At 45.8% G+C, this 927-nt stretch overlaps 2 non-coding genes across 2 annotated transcripts; both read right to left on the minus strand.

Annotated features, from left to right (window-relative positions):
* Window positions 1-46: 46 nt before the first annotated feature.
* On the minus strand, window positions 47-165 carry LOC119343910. The gene has a single exon (XR_005166331.1). It is a non-coding gene; the product is annotated as a 5S ribosomal RNA (ribosomal RNA).
* A 297-nt stretch (window positions 166-462) lies between these two features.
* On the minus strand, window positions 463-581 carry LOC119343911. The gene has a single exon (XR_005166332.1). It is a non-coding gene; the product is annotated as a 5S ribosomal RNA (ribosomal RNA).
* Window positions 582-927: the final 346 nt, after the last annotated feature.

Consider the following 927-nt stretch of genomic DNA (forward strand, 5'->3'; position numbering starts at 1 on the left):
TACACGTGCGTTTTGTTTTGCAAGCGGCGCGAAAAAAATTAAAAAGGGAATGCAACACGAGGACTTCCCAGGAGGTCACCCATCCTAGTACTACTCTCGCCCAAGCACGCTTAACTTCGGAGTTCTGATGGGATCCGGTGCTTTAGTGCTGGTATGATCGCATCCGACATGTTACCCCGGTCTTCGTCCCTTATCCTTGCCCCTCCCAGCTCCACTACAAAGACGATTGTACATTGCTTTGGCCGCTCCCTCTCAACTACGGAGACGAGTTTAACGCGGTTTCCACCCCTCCCTCTCAACCGCACCAGTGCACGCTTGCCACGCCACAACGCCGACGCTGGACCCGTGAATCGTGAGCACCCAGCTATGACTTACCGCACTCGTGCAAAATAATAAAACACGGTAAATATATTACTTACACGTGCGTTTTGTTTTGCAAGCGGCGCGAAAAAAATTAAAAAGGGAATGCAACACGAGGACTTCCCAGGAGGTCACCCATCCTAGTACTACTCTCGCCCAAGCACGCTTAACTTCGGAGTTGTGATGGGATCCGGTGCTTTAGTGCTGGTATGATCGCATCCGACATGTTACCCCTGTCACACCCTAGCTAGTCATGCATTAGAGTGTTGCATCATGTTTACTCTTTCATCAGAAACTTGAAATGGGGATGACAGAACCCCCAGCCCCCTCTGAAACCAACTAGGGTTTACTAAAAACTTTTTCAATGAACCTGAAATGCCCTTCTAAAATGCCCATCATTTTTGTCTTGGTTCAGAACCCCTGCCAAAAGTGGTGCACATTTTCCTAGGCCATCTTAGGGTTTTTGAATTAAATCATAAATATTTGAATTTGGGCATTTAAAATTATATAAAATATTTAAATGCTCAAATACCTCCAAACTAAAATGTTTCATGTTGGAAATAATCC

Source organism: Triticum dicoccoides, unplaced genomic scaffold (assembly GCF_002162155.2).
Source record: "Triticum dicoccoides isolate Atlit2015 ecotype Zavitan unplaced genomic scaffold, WEW_v2.0 scaffold14579, whole genome shotgun sequence".
NCBI lineage: Eukaryota > Viridiplantae > Streptophyta > Magnoliopsida > Poales > Poaceae > Triticum > Triticum dicoccoides.